Source organism: Schistocerca americana, chromosome 3 (assembly GCF_021461395.2).
Source record: "Schistocerca americana isolate TAMUIC-IGC-003095 chromosome 3, iqSchAmer2.1, whole genome shotgun sequence".
NCBI classification, from domain to species: Eukaryota; Metazoa; Arthropoda; class Insecta; order Orthoptera; family Acrididae; genus Schistocerca; species Schistocerca americana.
In genome coordinates, this window is record NC_060121.1 from 301,255,073 (window position 1) to 301,269,321 (window position 14,249).

The window sequence follows — 14,249 nt, forward strand, 5'->3', positions numbered from 1 at the left end:
CACGTATTACTGTGTCGGAGGTGGGCATCGTTTCAGCGACTCGTTCAGACATGGGAGCAGGAGCCATGGACACCTCCACCAACTCGGCACCCCGTGAGGGCTGGTCCACCGCCATCTCACTGGTCCTGTTAGTTTCATGTGTTTCAGAAGCAGCCATCTCGGACGCGACTGGCGTGTCCGGAGACGTCACATTAACGACGGAACTGGGTCCGGCAGGTTTATCGCGAATCGGTTGTATTGACGGCTCACCGCGGGCAACCGACACGTACGATGGCTGTAATGTTGACATCGCGGGAGGGCTAACACTCTCTCCGGTTGGCAGTTGAACTACACGACGCTGTAAACATTCCGCACGAACATGTCCCGTCGAGTTACATCTGGCACATGTTCTAGGTTGGCCATCATACATTACGACGGCACGGTACCCACAAACCGTGACGTACGACGGAATATGTCGTTGCAAGTCAACTTTAAGCTGCCTGACGCCATTCAGTACCGGATACTTATGCGCCGGAGACCAACGTTCTGCAAAGTTGCTCAAAACTTTGCCATACGGCGATATCGCAACGTTTATCTGTTCTGCTGGGACCTCAAACGGTAGTTCAAAAATGCGAATTGTTCGAAGTCCAAGCCCGGCGTGGGAAACAGTAACCACACCCACATTGCCATCACTATGCTTAAACTTCAAACCAGAACTAAAGGAGTCAACTAGTTTGTCACAAAACTCGGCATCTCTCATCTTGATATAAACGATGCTAGACAGAATCGACAAATGTATACCGATAATCTCATCGAGGCCAATTTTCATCACTTCTTCGAGGAAATCCTCGATTTCGAAGGATGTTGGTCGGGCAAACGTGTTATCGAACGTTAACTTCAAGGTGTCTTTCCTCATAGTATGTGCCATCACTGAATTATCAACGTCATTCCACAAACGCAAGAATAACCGCTGCTAGCGAGCGACTTACCCCGCAGAAGTAAACAAGCCAGCCGCAGCGCGAAGCACAGACAACCGCACGCCACGGCCGCTGCAGGCAGACTGTCCACTGAGTTACACCCCCGCCAGAGCAAGTACATCTGGGACGAGTGCCTCGTGGATCCTACTGTCATCATTTCTTAGGTTTGAACGGTACAGTAAGTGTTGGAGGAACCTATTCATGACAAGACCTAAGCAGCGTCGACTCCGTGGCGCAACGGTAGCGCGTCTGACTCCAGATCAGAAGGTTGCGTGTTCAAATCACGTCGGGGTCACAATGAAATTTTCGTTTACGGAAGCCATAGGCGAGTATGTCAGTTTAATCAGATACCAAACGATTACGGAGAACGGACGAACAGAACTTGCTTGAAAAAAGCTACTAGTGCAATTTTCGCGTTCTGACATTAAGGTGAAGGCGCCGACTCGCACGTTCTCCAGGCGCGAAGTGTCTAGTATTTTTGATATTTATATCGTTTAACGCTAATATATAACTGAGAGATAATGATTACGCAATATTTTGCTCGATTAGACGTCTTTAGCCAGGCAGAGTATAATACTTTTCCTTAAGTTATGGGAACAGAAAGATCGTGAAAGGGGGTATAGCTCAGTCGTAGAGCATTCGACTGCAGATCGAGAGGTCCCCGGTTCAATCCCGGGTGCCCCCTTCATTTTTCAGTATCTCGAAAAAACAAATGACGATTGTCGCGGTGAGTTGCAAATGCATGTTTGAGATGCACCCTGCACGCCATACCGAAGGCTTTGGAGCAACATTTCAATGGGGGGGATCGCAGCCCAGAGTCTTGCAGGTCATCGTCCTCCCGCCATGAGGTCGAACTGTACGAAATCCACTTGCTTGGCGGAAGAATCTTGTACACTGAATTTTGTAGAATATGGTGATAGGCAAAAGTTTTCTTGTACCGCTGCACGGAGAAACAAAAATTGGAGGAGCTGGGATTTGAACCCAGGACTTTCTGCATGCGAAGCAGACACTCTACCACTGAGTTACACCCCCGCCAGAGCAAGTACATCTGGGACGAGTGCCTCGTGGATCCTACTGTCATTATTTCTTAGGTTTGAACGGTACAGTAAATGTTGGAGGAACCTATTCATGACAAGACCTAAGCAGCGTCGACTCCGTGGCGCAACGGTAGCGCGTCTGACTCCAGATCAGAAGGTTGCGTGTTCAAATCACGTCGGGGTCACAATGAAATTTTCGTTTACGGAAGCCGTAGGCGAGTATGTCAGTTTAATCAGATACCAAACGATTACGGAGAACGGACGAACAGAACTTGCTTGAAAAAAGCTACTAGTGCAATTTTCGCGTTCTGACATTAAGGTGAAGGCGCCGACTCGCACGTTCTCCAGGCGCGAAGTGTCTAGTATTTTTGATATTTATATCGTTTAACGCTAATATATAACTGAGAGATAATGATTACGCAATATTTTGCTCGATTAGACGTCTTTAGCCAGGCAGAGTATAATACTTTTCCTTAAGTTATGGGAACAGAAAGATCGTGAAAGGGGGTATAGCTCAGTCGTAGAGCATTCGACTGCAGATCGAGAGGTCCCCGGTTCAATCCCGGGTGCTCCCTTCATTTTTCAGTATCTCGAAAAAACAAATGACGATTGTCGCGGTGAGTTGCAAATGCATGTTTGAGATGCACCCTGCACGCCATACCGAAGGCTTTGGAGCAACATTTCAATGGGGGGGATCGCAGCCCAGAGTCTTGCAGGTCATCGTCCTCCCGCCATGAGGTCGAACTGTACGAAATCCACTTGCTTGGCGGAAGAATCTTGTACACTGAATTTTGTAGAATATGGTGATAGGCAAAAGTTTTCTTGTACCGCTGCACGGAGAAACAAAAATTGGAGGAGCTGGGATTTGAACCCAGGACTTTCTGCATGCGAAGCAGACACTCTACCACTGAGTTACACCCCCGCCAGAGCAAGTACATCTGGGACGAGTGCCTCGTGGATCCTACTGTCATTATTTCTTAGGTTTGAACGGTACAGTAAGTGTTGGAGGAACCTATTCATGACAAGACCTAAGCAGCGTCGACTCCGTGGCGCAACGGTAGCGCGTCTGACTCCAGATCAGAAGGTTGCGTGTTCAAATCACGTCGGGGTCGCAATGAAATTTTCGTTTACGGAAGCCATAGGCGAGTATGTCAGTTTAATCAGATACCAAACGATTACGGAGAACGGACGAACAGAACTTGCTTGAAAAAAGCTACTAGTGCAATTTTCGCGTTCTGACATTAAGGTGAAGGCGCCGACTCGCACGTTCTCCAGGCGCGAAGTGTCTAGTATTTTTGATATTTATATCGTTTAACGCTAATATATAACTGAGAGATAATGATTACGCAATATTTTGCTCGATTAGACGTCTTTAGCCAGGCAGAGTATAATACTTTTCCTTAAGTTATGGGAACAGAAAGATTGTGAAAGGGGGTATAGCTCAGTCGTAGAGCATTCGACTGCAGATCGAGAGGTCCCCGGTTCAATCCCGGGTGCCCCCTTCATTTTTCAGTATCTCGAAAAAACAAATGACGATTGTCGCGGTGAGTTGCAAATGCATGTTTGAGATGCACCCTGCACGCCATACCGAAGGCTTTGGAGCAACATTTCAATGGGGGGGATCGCAGCCCAGAGTCTTGCAGGTCATCGTCCTCCCGCCATGAGGTCGAACTGTACGAAATCCACTTGCTTGGCGGAAGAATCTTGTACACTGAATTTTGTAGAATATGGTGATAGGCAAAAGTTTTCTTGTACCGCTGCACGGAGAAACAAAAATTGGAGGAGCTGGGATTTGAACCCAGGACTTTCTGCATGCGAAGCAGACACTCTACCACTGAGTTACACCCCCGCCAGAGCAAGTACATCTGGGACGAGTGCCTCGTGGATCCTACTGTCATTATTTCTTAGGTTTGAACGGTACAGTAAGTGTTGGAGGAACCTATTCATGACAAGACCTAAGCAGCGTCGACTCCGTGGCGCAACGGTAGCGCGTCTGACTCCAGATCAGAAGGTTGCGTGTTCAAATCACGTCGGGGTCACAATGAAATTTTCGTTTACGGAAGCCATAGGCGAGTATGTCAGTTTAATCAGATACCAAACGATTACGGAGAACGGACGAACAGAACTTGCTTGAAAAAAGCTACTAGTGCAATTTTCGCGTTCTGACATTAAGGTGAAGGCGCCGACTCGCACGTTCTCCAGGCGCGAAGTGTCTAGTATTTTTGATATTTATATCGTTTAACGCTAATATATAAGTGAGAGATAATGATTACGCAATATTTTGCTCGATTAGACGTCTTTAGCCAGGCAGAGTATAATACTTTTCCTTAAGTTATGGGAACAGAAAGATCGTGAAAGGGGGTATAGCTCAGTCGTAGAGCATTCGACTGCAGATCGAGAGGTCCCCGGTTCAATCCCGGGTGCCCCCTTCATTTTTCAGTATCTCGAAAAAACAAATGACGATTGTCGCGGTGAGTTGCAAATGCATGTTTGAGATGCACCCTGCACGCCATACCGAAGGCTTTGGAGCAACATTTCAATGGGGGGGATCGCAGCCCAGAGTCTTGCAGGTCATCGTCCTCCCGCCATGAGGTCGAACTGTACGAAATCCACTTGCTTGGCGGAAGAATCTTGTACACTGAATTTTGTAGAATATGGTGATAGGCAAAAGTTTTCTTGTACCGCTGCACGGAGAAACAAAAATTGGAGGAGCTGGGATTTGAACCCAGGACTTTCTGCATGCGAAGCAGACACTCTACCACTGAGTTACACCCCCGCCAGAGCAAGTACATCTGGGACGAGTGCCTCGTGGATCCTACTGTCATTATTTCTTAGGTTTGAACGGTACAGTAAGTGTTGGAGGAACCTATTCATGACAAGACCTAAGCAGCGTCGACTCCGTGGCGCAACGGTAGCGCGTCTGACTCCAGATCAGAAGGTTGCGTGTTCAAATCACGTCGGGGTCACAATGAAATTTTCGTTTACGGAAGCCATAGGCGAGTATGTCAGTTTAATCAGATACCAAACGATTACGGAGAACGGACGAACAGAACTTGCTTGAAAAAAGCTACTAGTGCAATTTTCGCGTTCTGACATTAAGGTGAAGGCGCCGACTCGCACGTTCTCCAGGCGCGAAGTGTCTAGTATTTTTGATATTTATATCGTTTAACGCTAATATATAACTGAGAGATAATGATTACGCAATATTTTGCTCGATTAGACGTCTTTAGCCAGGCAGAGTATAATACTTTTCCTTAAGTTATGGGAACAGAAAGATCGTGAAAGGGGGTATAGCTCAGTCGTAGAGCATTCGACTGCAGATCGAGAGGTCCCCGGTTCAATCCCGGGTGCCCCCTTCATTTTTCAGTATCTCGAAAAAACAAATGACGATTGTCGCGGTGAGTTGCAAATGCATGTTTGAGATGCACCCTGCACGCCATACCGAAGGCTTTGGAGCAACATTTCAATGGGGGGGATCGCAGCCCAGAGTCTTGCAGGTCATCGTCCTCCCGCCATGAGGTCGAACTGTACGAAATCCACTTGCTTGGCGGAAGAATCTTGTACACTGAATTTTGTAGAATATGGTGATAGGCAAAAGTTTTCTTGTACCGCTGCACGGAGAAACAAAAATTGGAGGAGCTGGGATTTGAACCCAGGACTTTCTGCATGCGAAGCAGACACTCTACCACTGAGTTACACCCCCGCCAGAGCAAGTACATCTGGGACGAGTGCCTCGTGGATCCTACTGTCATTATTTCTTAGGTTTGAACGGTACAGTAAGTGTTGGAGGAACCTATTCATGACAAGACCTAAGCAGCGTCGACTCCGTGGCGCAACGGTAGCGCGTCTGACTTCAGATCAGAAGGTTGCGTGTTCAAATCACGTCGGGGTCGCAATGAAATTTTCGTTTACGGAAGCCATAGGCGAGTATGTCAGTTTAATCAGATACCAAACGATTACGGAGAACGGACGAACAGAACTTGCTTGAAAAAAGCTACTAGTGCAATTTTCGCGTTCTGACATTAAGGTGAAGGCGCCGACTCGCACGTTCTCCAGGCGCGAAGTGTCTAGTATTTTTGATATTTATATCGTTTAACGCTAATATATAACTGAGAGATAATGATTACGCAATATTTTGCTCGATTAGACGTCTTTAGCCAGGCAGAGTATAATACTTTTCCTTAAGTTATGGGAACAGAAAGATCGCGAAAGGGGGTATAGCTCAGTCGTAGAGCATTCGACTGCAAATCGAGAGGTCCCCGGTTCAATCCCGGGTGCCCCCTTCATTTTTCAGTATCTCGAAAAAACAAATGACGATTGTCGCGGTGAGTTGCAAATGCATGTTTGAGATGCACCCTGCACGCCATACCGAAGGCTGTGGAGCAACATTTCAATGGGGGGGATCGCAGCCCAGAGTCTTGCAGGTCATCGTCCTCCCGCCATGAGGTCGAACTGTACGAAATCCACTTGCTTGGCGGAAGAATCTTGTACACTGAATTTTGTAGAATATGGTGATAGGCAAAAGTTTTCTTGTACCGCTGCACGGAGAAACAAAAATTGGAGAAGTTGGGATTTGAACCCAGGACTTTCTGCATGCGAAGCAGACACTCTACCACTGAGTTACACCCCCGCCAGAGCAAGTACATCTGGGACGAGTGCCTCGTGGATCCTACTGTCATTATTTCTTAGGTTTGAACGGTACAGTAAGTGTTGGAGGAACCTATTCATGACAAGACCTAAGCAGCGTCGACTCCGTGGCGCAACGGTAGCGCGTCTGACTCCAGATCAGAAGGTTGCGTGTTCAAATCACGTCGGGGTCACAATGAAATTTTCGTTTACGGAAGCCATAGGCGAGTATGTCAGTTTAATCAGATACCAAACGATTACGGAGAACGGACGAACAGAACTTGCTTGAAAAAAGCTACTAGTGCAATTTTCGCGTTCTGACATTAAGGTGAAGGCGCCGACTCGCACGTTCTCCAGGCGCGAAGTGTCTAGTATTTTTGATATTTATATCGTTTAACGCTAATATATAACTGAGAGATAATGATTACGCAATATTTTGCTCGATTAGACGTCTTTAGCCAGGCAGAGTATAATACTTTTCCTTAAGTTATGGGAACAGAAAGATCGTGAAAGGGGGTATAGCTCAGTCGTAGAGCATTCGACTGCAGATCGAGAGGTCCCCGGTTCAATCCCGGGTGCCCCCTTCATTTTTCAGTATCTCGAAAAAAGAAATGACGATTGTCGCGGTGAGTTGCAAATGCATGTTTGAGATGCACCCTGCACGCCATACCGAAGGCTTTGGAGCAACATTTCAATGGGGGGGATCGCAGCCCAGAGTCTTGCAGGTCATCGTCCTCCCGCCATGAGGTCGAACTGTACGAAATCCACTTGCTTGGCGGAAGAATCTTGTACACTGAATTTTGTAGAATATGGTGATAGGCAAAAGTTTTCTTGTACCGCTGCACGGAGAAACAAAAATTGGAGGAGCTGGGATTTGAACCCAGGACTTTCTGCATGCGAAGCAGACACTCTACCACTGAGTTACACCCCCGCCAGAGCAAGTACATCTGGGACGAGTGCCTCGTGGATCCTACTGTCATTATTTCTTAGGTTTGAACGGTACAGTAAGTGTTGGAGGAACCTATTCATGACAAGACCTAAGCAGCGTCGACTCCGTGGCGCAACGGTAGCGCGTCTGACTCCAGATCAGAAGGTTGCGTGTTCAAATCACGTCGGGGTCACAATGAAATTTTCGTTTACGGAAGCCATAGGCGAGTATGTCAGTTTAATCAGATACCAAACGATTACGGAGAACGGACGAACAGAACTTGCTTGAAAAAAGCTACTAGTGCAATTTTCGCGTTCTGACATTAAGGTGAAGGCGCCGACTCGCACGTTCTCCAGGCGCGAAGTGTCTAGTATTTTTGATATTTATATCGTTTAACGCTAATATATAACTGAGAGATAATGATTACGCAATATTTTGCTCGATTAGACGTCTTTAGCCAGGCAGAGTATAATACTTTTCCTTACGTTATGGGAACACAAAGATCGTGAAGGGGGGTATAGCTCAGTCGTAGAGCATTCGACTGCAGATCGAGAGGTCCCCGGTTCAATCCCGGGTGCCCCCTTCATTTTTCAGTATCTCGAAAAAACAAATGACGATTGTCGCGGTGAGTTGCAAATGCATGTTTGAGATGCACCCTGCACGCCATACCGAAGGCTTTGGAGCAACATTTCAATGGGGGGGATCGCAGCCCAGAGTCTTGCAGGTCATCGTCCTCCCGCCATGAGGTCGAACTGTACGAAATCCACTTGCTTGGCGGAAGAATCTTGTACACTGAATTTTGTAGAAAATGGTGATAGGCAAAAGTTTTCTTGTACCGCTGCACGGAGAAACAAAAATTGGAGGAGCTGGGATTTGAACCCAGGACTTTCTGCATGCGAAGCAGACACTCTACCACTGAGTTACACCCCCGCCAGAGCAAGTACATCTGGGACGAGTGCCTCGTGGATCCTACTGTCATTATTTCTTAGGTTTGAACGGTACAGTAAGTGTTGGAGGAACCTATTCATGACAAGACCTAAGCAGCGTCGACTCCGTGGCGCAACGGTAGCGCGTCTGACTCCAGATCAGAAGGTTGCGTGTTCAAATCACGTCGGGGTCACAATGAAATTTTCGTTTACGGAAGCCATAGGCGAGTATGTCAGTTTAATCAGATACCAAACGATTACGGAGAACGGACGAACAGAACTTGCTTGAAAAAAGCTACTAGTGCAATTTTCGCGTTCTGACATTAAGGTGAAGGCGCCGACTCGCACGTTCTCCAGGCGCGAAGTGTCTAGTATTTTTGATATTTATATCGTTTAACGCTAATATATAACTGAGAGATAATGATTACGCAATATTTTGCTCGATTAGACGTCTTTAGCCAGGCAGAGTATAATACTTTTCCTTAAGTTATGGGAACAGGAAGATCGTGAAAGGGGGTATAGCTCAGTCGTAGAGCATTCGACTGCAGATCGAGAGGTCCCCGGTTCAATCCCGGGTGCCCCCTTCATTTTTCAGTATCTCGAAAAAACAAATGACGATTGTCGCGGTGAGTTGCAAATGCATGTTTGAGATGCACCCTGCACGCCATACCGAAGGCTTTGGAGCAACATTTCAATGGGGGGGATCGCAGCCCAGAGTCTTGCAGGTCATCGTCCTCCCGCCATGAGGTCGAACTGTACGAAATCCACTTGCTTGGCGGAAGAATCTTGTACACTGAATTTTGTAGAATATGGTGATAGGCAAAAGTTTTCTTGTACCGCTGCACGGAGAAACAAAAATTGGAGGAGCTGGGATTTGAACCCAGGACTTTCTGCATGCGAAGCAGACACTCTACCACTGAGTTACACCCCCGCCAGAGCAAGTACATCTGGGACGAGTGCCTCGTGGATCCTACTGTCATTATTTCTTAGGTTTGAACGGTACAGTAAGTGTTGGAGGAACCTATTCATGACAAGACCTAAGCAGCGTCGACTCCGTGGCGCAACGGTAGCGCGTCTGACTCCAGATCAGAAGGTTGCGTGTTCAAATCACGTCGGGGTCACAATGAAATTTTCGTTTACGGAAGCCATAGGCGAGTATGTCAGTTTAATCAGATACCAAACGATTACGGAGAACGGACGAACAGAACTTGCTTGAAAAAAGCTACTAGTGCAATTTTCGCGTTCTGACATTAAGGTGAAGGCGCCGACTCGCACGTTCTCCAGGCGCGAAGTGTCTAGTATTTTTGATATTTATATCGTTTAACGCTAATATATAACTGAGAGATAATGATTACGCAATATTTTGCTCGATTAGACGTCTTTAGCCAGGCAGAGTATAATACTTTTCCTTAAGTTATGGGAACAGAAAGATCGTGAAAGGGGGTATAGCTCAGTCGTAGAGCATTCGACTGCAGATCGAGAGGTCCCCGGTTCAATCCCGGGTGCCCCCTTCATTTTTCAGTATCTCGAAAAAACAAATGACGATTGTCGCGGTGAGTTGCAAATGCATGTTTGAGATGCACCCTGCACGCCATACCGAAGGCTTTGGAGCAACATTTCAATGGGGGGGATCGCAGCCCAGAGTCTTGCAGGTCATCGTCCTCCCGCCATGAGGTCGAACTGTACGAAATCCACTTGCTTGGCGGAAGAATCTTGTACACTGAATTTTGTAGAATATGGTGATAGGCAAAAGTTTTCTTGTACCGCTGCACGGAGAAACAAAAATTGGAGGAGCTGGGATTTGAACCCAGGACTTTCTGCATGCGAAGCAGACACTCTACCACTGAGTTACACCCCCGCCAGAGCAAGTACATCTGGGACGAGTGCCTCGTGGATCCTACTGTCATTATTTCTTAGGTCTGAACGGTACAGTAAGTGTTGGAGGAACCTATTCATGACAAGACCTAAGCAGCGTCGACTCCGTGGCGCAACGGTAGCGCGTCTGACTCCAGATCAGAAGGTTGCGTGTTCAAATCACGTCGGGGTCACAATGAAATTTTCGTTTACGGAAGCCATAGGCGAGTATGTCAGATACCAAACGATTACGGAGAACGGACGAACAGAACTTGCTTGAAAAAAGCTACTAGTGCAATTTTCGCGTTCTGACATTAAGGTGAAGGCGCCGACTCGCACGTTCTCCAGGCGCGAAGTGTCTAGTATTTTTGATATTTATATCGTTTAACGCTAATATATAACTGAGAGATAATGATTACGCAATATTTTGCTCGATTAGACGTCTTTAGCCAGGCAGAGTATAATACTTTTCCTTAAGTTATGGGAACAGAAAGATCGTGAAAGGGGGTATAGCTCAGTCGTAGAGCATTCGACTGCAGATCGAGAGGTCCCCGGTTCAATCCCGGGTGCCCCCTTCATTTTTCAGTATCTCGAAAAAACAAATGACGATTGTCGCGGTGAGTTGCAAATGCATGTTTGAGATGCACCCTGCACGCCATACCGAAGGCTTTGGAGCAACATTTCAATGGGGGGGATCGCAGCCCAGAGTCTTGCAGGTCATCGTCCTCCCGCCATGAGGTCGAACTGTACGAAATCCACTTGCTTGGCGGAAGAATCTTGTACACTGAAGTTTGTAGAATATGGTGATAGGCAAAAGTTTTCTTGTACCGCTGCACGGAGAAACAAAAATTGGAGGAGCTGGGATTTGAACCCAGGACTTTCTGCATGCGAAGCAGACACTCTACCACTGAGTTACACCCCCGCCAGAGCAAGTACATCTGGGACGAGTGCCTCGTGGATCCTACTGTCATTATTTCTTAGGTTTGAACGGTACAGTAAGTGTTGGAGGAACCTATTCATGACAAGACCTAAGCAGCGTCGACTCCGTGGCGCAACGGTAGCGCGTCTGACTCCAGATCAGAAGGTTGCGTGTTCAAATCACGTCGGGGTCACAATGAAATTTTCGTTTACGGAAGCCATAGGCGAGTATGTCAGATACCAAACGATTACGGAGAACGGACGAACAGAACTTGCTTGAAAAAAGCTACTAGTGCAATTTTCGCGTTCTGACATTAAGGTGAAGGCGCCGACTCGCACGTTCTCCAGGCGCAAAGTGTCTAGTATTTTTGATATTTATATCGTTTAACGCTAATATATAACTGAGAGATAATGATTACGCAATATTTTGCTCGATTAGACGTCTTTAGCCAGGCAGAGTATAATACTTTTCCTTAAGTTATGGGAACAGAAAGATCGTGAAAGGGGGTATAGCTCAGTCGTAGAGCATTCGACTGCAGATCGAGAGGTCCCCGGTTCAATCCCGGGTGCCCCCTTCATTTTTCAGTATCTCGAAAAAACAAATGACGATTGTCGCGGTGAGTTGCAAATGCATGTTTGAGATGCACCCTGCACGCCGTACCGAAGGCTTTGGAGCAACATTTCAATGGGGGGGATCGCAGCCCAGAGTCTTGCAGGTCATCGTCCTCCCGCCATGAGGTCGAACTGTACGAAATCCACTTGCTTGGCGGAAGAATCTTGTACACTGAATTTTGTAGAATATGGTGATAGGCAAAAGTTTTCTTGTACCGCTGCACGGAGAAACAAAAATTGGAGGAGCTGGGATTTGAACCCAGGACTTTCTGCATGCGAAGCAGACACTCTACCACTGAGTTACACCCCCGCCAGAGCAAGTACATCTGGGACGAGTGCCTCGTGGATCCTACTGTCATTATTTCTTAGGTTTGAACGGTACAGTAAGTGTTGGAGGAACCTATTCATGACAAGACCTAAGCAGCGTCGACTCCGTGGCGCAACGGTAGCGCGTCTGACTCCAGATCAGAAGGTTGCGTGTTCAAATCACGTCGGGGTCACAATGAAATTTTCGTTTACGGAAGCCATAGGCGAGTATGTCAGTTTAATCAGATACCAAACGATTACGGAGAACGGACGAACAGAACTTGCTTGAAAAAAGCTACTAGTGCAATTTTCGCGTTCTGACATTAAGGTGAAGGCGCCGACTCGCACGTTCTCCAGGCGCGAAGTGTCTAGTATTTTTGATATTTATATCGTTTAACGCTAATATATAACTGAGAGATAATGATTACGCAATATTTTGCTCGATTAGACGTCTTTAGCCAGGCAGAGTATAATACTTTTCCTTAAGTTATGGGAACAGAAGGATCGCGAAAGGGGGTATAGCTCAGTCGTAGAGCATTCGACTGCAGATCGAGAGGTCCCCGGTTCAATCCCGGGTGCCCCCTTCATTTTTCAGTATCTCGAAAAAACAAATGACGATTGTCGCGGTGAGTTGCAAATGCATGTTTGAGATGCACCCTGCACGCCATACCGAAGGCTTTGGAGCAACATTTCAATGGGGGGGATCGCAGCCCAGAGTCTTGCAGGTCATCGTCCTCCCGCCATGAGGTCGAACTGTACGAAATCCACTTGCTTGGCGGAAGAATCTTGTACACTGAATTTTGTAGAATATGGTGATAGGCAAAAGTTTTCTTGTACCGCTGCACGGAGAAACAAAAATTGGAGGAGCTGGGATTTGAACCCAGGACTTTCTGCATGCGAAGCAGACACTCTACCACTGAGTTACACCCCCGCCAGAGCAAGTACATCTGGGACGAGTGCCTCGTGGATCCTACTGTCATTATTTCTTAGGTTTGAACGGTACAGTAAGTGTTGGAGGAACCTATTCATGACAAGACCTAAGCAGCGTCGACTCCGTGGCGCAACGGTAGCGCGTCTGACTCCAGATCAGAAGGTTGCGTGTTCAAATCACGTCGGGGTCACAATGAAATTTTCGTTTACGGAAGCCATAGGCGAGTATGTCAGATACCAAACGATTACGGAGAACGGACGAACAGAACTTGCTTGAAAAAAGCTACTAGTGCAATTTTCGCGTTCTGACATTAAGGTGAAGGCGCCGACTCGCACGTTCTCCAGGCGCGAAGTGTCTAGTATTTTTGATATTTATATCGTTTAACGCTAATATATAACTGAGAGATAATGATTACGCAATATTTTGCTCGATTAGACGTCTTTAGCCAGGCAGAGTATAATACTTTTCCTTAAGTTATGGGAACAGAAAGATCGTGAAAGGGGGTATAGCTCAGTCGTAGAGCATTCGACTGCAGATCGAGAGGTCCCCGGTTCAATCCCGGGTGCCCCCTTCATTTTTCAGTATCTCGAAAAAACAAATGGCGATTGTCGCGGTGAGTTGCAAATGCATGTTTGAGATGCACCCTGCACGCCATACCGAAGGCTTTGGAGCAACATTTCAATGGGGGGGATCGCAGCCCAGAGTCTTGCAGGTCATCGTCCTCCCGCCATGAGGTCGAACTGTACGAAATCCACTTGCTTGGCGGAAGAATCTTGTACACTGAATTTTGTAGAATATGGTGATAGGCAAAAGTTTTCTTGTACCGCTGCACGGAGAAACAAAAATTGGAGGAGCTGGGATTTGAACCCAGGACTTTCTGCATGCGAAGCAGACACTCTACCACTGAGTTACACCCCCGCCAGAGCAAGTACATCTGGGACGAGTGCCTCGTGGATCCTACTGTCATTATTTCTTAGGTTTGAACGGTACAGTAAGTGTTGGAGGAACCTATTCATGACAAAACCTAAGCAGCGTCGACTCCGTGGCGCAACGGTAGCGCGTCTGACTCCAGATCAGAAGGTTGCGTGTTCAAATCACGTCGGGGTCACAATGAAATTTTCGTTTACGGAAGCCATAGGCGAGTATGTCAGTTTA

General features: G+C 47.1%; 42 non-coding genes across 42 annotated transcripts; 28 read left to right on the forward strand and 14 right to left on the reverse strand.

The window, feature by feature from the left end:
* The first annotated feature begins 1,179 nt into the window (after positions 1 to 1,179).
* Positions 1,180 to 1,251, forward strand: Trnaw-cca. Its single transcript has one exon. It is a non-coding gene; the product is annotated as a tRNA-Trp (tRNA).
* A 318-nt stretch (positions 1,252 to 1,569) lies between these two features.
* Positions 1,570 to 1,641, forward strand: Trnac-gca. Its single transcript has one exon. It is a non-coding gene; the product is annotated as a tRNA-Cys (tRNA).
* Positions 1,642 to 1,916: 275 nt separating this feature from the next.
* Trnaa-cgc lies at positions 1,917 to 1,988 on the reverse strand. The gene has a single exon. It is a non-coding gene; the product is annotated as a tRNA-Ala (tRNA).
* Positions 1,989 to 2,106: 118 nt separating this feature from the next.
* Positions 2,107 to 2,178, forward strand: Trnaw-cca. Its single transcript has one exon. It is a non-coding gene; the product is annotated as a tRNA-Trp (tRNA).
* Positions 2,179 to 2,496: 318 nt separating this feature from the next.
* Positions 2,497 to 2,568, forward strand: Trnac-gca. Its single transcript has one exon. It is a non-coding gene; the product is annotated as a tRNA-Cys (tRNA).
* A 275-nt stretch (positions 2,569 to 2,843) lies between these two features.
* Positions 2,844 to 2,915, reverse strand: Trnaa-cgc. Its single transcript has one exon. It is a non-coding gene; the product is annotated as a tRNA-Ala (tRNA).
* A 118-nt stretch (positions 2,916 to 3,033) lies between these two features.
* Trnaw-cca lies at positions 3,034 to 3,105 on the forward strand. Its single transcript has one exon. It is a non-coding gene; the product is annotated as a tRNA-Trp (tRNA).
* A 318-nt stretch (positions 3,106 to 3,423) lies between these two features.
* Positions 3,424 to 3,495, forward strand: Trnac-gca. Its single transcript has one exon. It is a non-coding gene; the product is annotated as a tRNA-Cys (tRNA).
* A 275-nt stretch (positions 3,496 to 3,770) lies between these two features.
* On the reverse strand, positions 3,771 to 3,842 carry Trnaa-cgc. Its single transcript has one exon. It is a non-coding gene; the product is annotated as a tRNA-Ala (tRNA).
* A 118-nt stretch (positions 3,843 to 3,960) lies between these two features.
* Trnaw-cca lies at positions 3,961 to 4,032 on the forward strand. Its single transcript has one exon. It is a non-coding gene; the product is annotated as a tRNA-Trp (tRNA).
* A 318-nt stretch (positions 4,033 to 4,350) lies between these two features.
* On the forward strand, positions 4,351 to 4,422 carry Trnac-gca. Its single transcript has one exon. It is a non-coding gene; the product is annotated as a tRNA-Cys (tRNA).
* Positions 4,423 to 4,697: 275 nt separating this feature from the next.
* Positions 4,698 to 4,769, reverse strand: Trnaa-cgc. Its single transcript has one exon. It is a non-coding gene; the product is annotated as a tRNA-Ala (tRNA).
* Positions 4,770 to 4,887: 118 nt separating this feature from the next.
* Trnaw-cca lies at positions 4,888 to 4,959 on the forward strand. Its single transcript has one exon. It is a non-coding gene; the product is annotated as a tRNA-Trp (tRNA).
* Positions 4,960 to 5,277: 318 nt separating this feature from the next.
* Positions 5,278 to 5,349, forward strand: Trnac-gca. Its single transcript has one exon. It is a non-coding gene; the product is annotated as a tRNA-Cys (tRNA).
* Positions 5,350 to 5,624: 275 nt separating this feature from the next.
* Positions 5,625 to 5,696, reverse strand: Trnaa-cgc. Its single transcript has one exon. It is a non-coding gene; the product is annotated as a tRNA-Ala (tRNA).
* A 508-nt stretch (positions 5,697 to 6,204) lies between these two features.
* Trnac-gca lies at positions 6,205 to 6,276 on the forward strand. The gene has a single exon. It is a non-coding gene; the product is annotated as a tRNA-Cys (tRNA).
* Positions 6,277 to 6,551: 275 nt separating this feature from the next.
* On the reverse strand, positions 6,552 to 6,623 carry Trnaa-cgc. The gene has a single exon. It is a non-coding gene; the product is annotated as a tRNA-Ala (tRNA).
* A 118-nt stretch (positions 6,624 to 6,741) lies between these two features.
* Positions 6,742 to 6,813, forward strand: Trnaw-cca. Its single transcript has one exon. It is a non-coding gene; the product is annotated as a tRNA-Trp (tRNA).
* Positions 6,814 to 7,131: 318 nt separating this feature from the next.
* On the forward strand, positions 7,132 to 7,203 carry Trnac-gca. The gene has a single exon. It is a non-coding gene; the product is annotated as a tRNA-Cys (tRNA).
* Positions 7,204 to 7,478: 275 nt separating this feature from the next.
* Trnaa-cgc lies at positions 7,479 to 7,550 on the reverse strand. The gene has a single exon. It is a non-coding gene; the product is annotated as a tRNA-Ala (tRNA).
* Positions 7,551 to 7,668: 118 nt separating this feature from the next.
* Trnaw-cca lies at positions 7,669 to 7,740 on the forward strand. Its single transcript has one exon. It is a non-coding gene; the product is annotated as a tRNA-Trp (tRNA).
* Positions 7,741 to 8,058: 318 nt separating this feature from the next.
* On the forward strand, positions 8,059 to 8,130 carry Trnac-gca. The gene has a single exon. It is a non-coding gene; the product is annotated as a tRNA-Cys (tRNA).
* Positions 8,131 to 8,405: 275 nt separating this feature from the next.
* Trnaa-cgc lies at positions 8,406 to 8,477 on the reverse strand. Its single transcript has one exon. It is a non-coding gene; the product is annotated as a tRNA-Ala (tRNA).
* Positions 8,478 to 8,595: 118 nt separating this feature from the next.
* On the forward strand, positions 8,596 to 8,667 carry Trnaw-cca. The gene has a single exon. It is a non-coding gene; the product is annotated as a tRNA-Trp (tRNA).
* A 318-nt stretch (positions 8,668 to 8,985) lies between these two features.
* Positions 8,986 to 9,057, forward strand: Trnac-gca. Its single transcript has one exon. It is a non-coding gene; the product is annotated as a tRNA-Cys (tRNA).
* A 275-nt stretch (positions 9,058 to 9,332) lies between these two features.
* Trnaa-cgc lies at positions 9,333 to 9,404 on the reverse strand. The gene has a single exon. It is a non-coding gene; the product is annotated as a tRNA-Ala (tRNA).
* A 118-nt stretch (positions 9,405 to 9,522) lies between these two features.
* Trnaw-cca lies at positions 9,523 to 9,594 on the forward strand. Its single transcript has one exon. It is a non-coding gene; the product is annotated as a tRNA-Trp (tRNA).
* A 318-nt stretch (positions 9,595 to 9,912) lies between these two features.
* On the forward strand, positions 9,913 to 9,984 carry Trnac-gca. Its single transcript has one exon. It is a non-coding gene; the product is annotated as a tRNA-Cys (tRNA).
* A 275-nt stretch (positions 9,985 to 10,259) lies between these two features.
* Trnaa-cgc lies at positions 10,260 to 10,331 on the reverse strand. The gene has a single exon. It is a non-coding gene; the product is annotated as a tRNA-Ala (tRNA).
* Positions 10,332 to 10,449: 118 nt separating this feature from the next.
* On the forward strand, positions 10,450 to 10,521 carry Trnaw-cca. Its single transcript has one exon. It is a non-coding gene; the product is annotated as a tRNA-Trp (tRNA).
* A 309-nt stretch (positions 10,522 to 10,830) lies between these two features.
* Positions 10,831 to 10,902, forward strand: Trnac-gca. The gene has a single exon. It is a non-coding gene; the product is annotated as a tRNA-Cys (tRNA).
* A 275-nt stretch (positions 10,903 to 11,177) lies between these two features.
* Trnaa-cgc lies at positions 11,178 to 11,249 on the reverse strand. Its single transcript has one exon. It is a non-coding gene; the product is annotated as a tRNA-Ala (tRNA).
* Positions 11,250 to 11,367: 118 nt separating this feature from the next.
* Trnaw-cca lies at positions 11,368 to 11,439 on the forward strand. Its single transcript has one exon. It is a non-coding gene; the product is annotated as a tRNA-Trp (tRNA).
* Positions 11,440 to 11,748: 309 nt separating this feature from the next.
* Positions 11,749 to 11,820, forward strand: Trnac-gca. The gene has a single exon. It is a non-coding gene; the product is annotated as a tRNA-Cys (tRNA).
* Positions 11,821 to 12,095: 275 nt separating this feature from the next.
* On the reverse strand, positions 12,096 to 12,167 carry Trnaa-cgc. Its single transcript has one exon. It is a non-coding gene; the product is annotated as a tRNA-Ala (tRNA).
* A 118-nt stretch (positions 12,168 to 12,285) lies between these two features.
* Trnaw-cca lies at positions 12,286 to 12,357 on the forward strand. The gene has a single exon. It is a non-coding gene; the product is annotated as a tRNA-Trp (tRNA).
* Positions 12,358 to 12,675: 318 nt separating this feature from the next.
* Trnac-gca lies at positions 12,676 to 12,747 on the forward strand. Its single transcript has one exon. It is a non-coding gene; the product is annotated as a tRNA-Cys (tRNA).
* Positions 12,748 to 13,022: 275 nt separating this feature from the next.
* Positions 13,023 to 13,094, reverse strand: Trnaa-cgc. Its single transcript has one exon. It is a non-coding gene; the product is annotated as a tRNA-Ala (tRNA).
* Positions 13,095 to 13,212: 118 nt separating this feature from the next.
* Positions 13,213 to 13,284, forward strand: Trnaw-cca. The gene has a single exon. It is a non-coding gene; the product is annotated as a tRNA-Trp (tRNA).
* A 309-nt stretch (positions 13,285 to 13,593) lies between these two features.
* Positions 13,594 to 13,665, forward strand: Trnac-gca. Its single transcript has one exon. It is a non-coding gene; the product is annotated as a tRNA-Cys (tRNA).
* A 275-nt stretch (positions 13,666 to 13,940) lies between these two features.
* Positions 13,941 to 14,012, reverse strand: Trnaa-cgc. Its single transcript has one exon. It is a non-coding gene; the product is annotated as a tRNA-Ala (tRNA).
* Positions 14,013 to 14,130: 118 nt separating this feature from the next.
* On the forward strand, positions 14,131 to 14,202 carry Trnaw-cca. The gene has a single exon. It is a non-coding gene; the product is annotated as a tRNA-Trp (tRNA).
* The last annotated feature ends 47 nt before the right edge of the window (positions 14,203 to 14,249 follow it).